The sequence below is a fragment of the Monopterus albus genome, unplaced genomic scaffold (assembly GCF_001952655.1).
Source record: "Monopterus albus unplaced genomic scaffold, M_albus_1.0 scaffold332.1, whole genome shotgun sequence".
NCBI classification, from domain to species: domain Eukaryota; kingdom Metazoa; phylum Chordata; class Actinopteri; order Synbranchiformes; family Synbranchidae; genus Monopterus; species Monopterus albus.
In genome coordinates this window covers 294185-295175 of record NW_018128212.1, presented here as the reverse complement: position 1 = coordinate 295175, position 991 = coordinate 294185, and the positions used below count along the sequence as shown (strand labels likewise).

General features: G+C 38.3%; 1 protein-coding gene across 1 annotated transcript in view; it reads left to right on the top strand.

Annotated features, from left to right (window-relative positions):
- Window positions 1-991, top strand: part of LOC109974401 (paired box protein Pax-6-like) — a 107307-nt gene that overhangs the window by 49807 nt on the left and 56509 nt on the right. The gene's annotated exons all lie outside the window — the stretch shown is intronic.

Sequence of the window (991 nt, the reverse complement as noted above, 5' to 3'; positions counted from 1 at the left end):
CTTTCAGCTTTGCGGCAAAAATACGAATATGTCCAAAAAAAAAAAAAAAAAAACAGCGCACGGTCAAATCACCTGTGGAAGGCTCAAGGCTCGTATTGAACTTATAGCAGGTTCACAATGACACCCGAGGATATGTACGGAAGTATACTGCTTCCAAAAACACATGGGTGCACTAGCTTACATTTCACAGGCTAACACAGCTAACCACTCATAGTGTTCACATTTTTTTCCAAAAAAATTGCATATCCTGACTGGTTTTATGATTAACAATGTATTCCCATCTACACAACTTGCACAACTTTGAAAAAATATAGCGTAAATGATTCACGCATCTAAATGTACTGACTCACCAGGATATTCTTCAACAAATAAGTTCACTCTCCTCGATTTTTTATGGAAGCCCATTCCTGCCAGTTACTCCGACTTAGCTAAGTGGAAATTCTGACATAGCTAAGTCAAAATTTCGACATAGCTAAGTAGAAATAATGACTTAAGTAAATCTAAGTAGAAATTCTAACTTAGCTATGTCAGAATTTCAACTTAGCTAAGTTGGAATAACTACATAGCTAAATTGAAATTCCGACTTATATATGTCGAAATTCCTACATAGCTCAAAGTATCTTGACGTAAGCCTGTCAAGCGGAAGTAGTTATTCTTCTTCCTGTTTAGTTGTTTTTGGCGCGGAGACAGAGAGCTGCAGCACCCTTTACCGTAGCGTAGCGTGCACTGGATAACAAACAGCCATTGGAATTCACTCAAAATGGACCCACGCCTGAAATAATCTTCAATTATTCCATCCATCTGAACTGTGTGGTGTGAAAGGTGCTGTAGCGTTAGCTCTCAGTCTCCGCGACAAAACACGAAGAAGAATAACTACTTCCGGTTGACAGGCTTACGTCAAGATACTTTGAGCTATGTAGGAATTTCGACATAGATAAGTCGGAATTTCGATTTAGCTATCTAGTTATTTCTACTTAGCTAAGTCGAAATT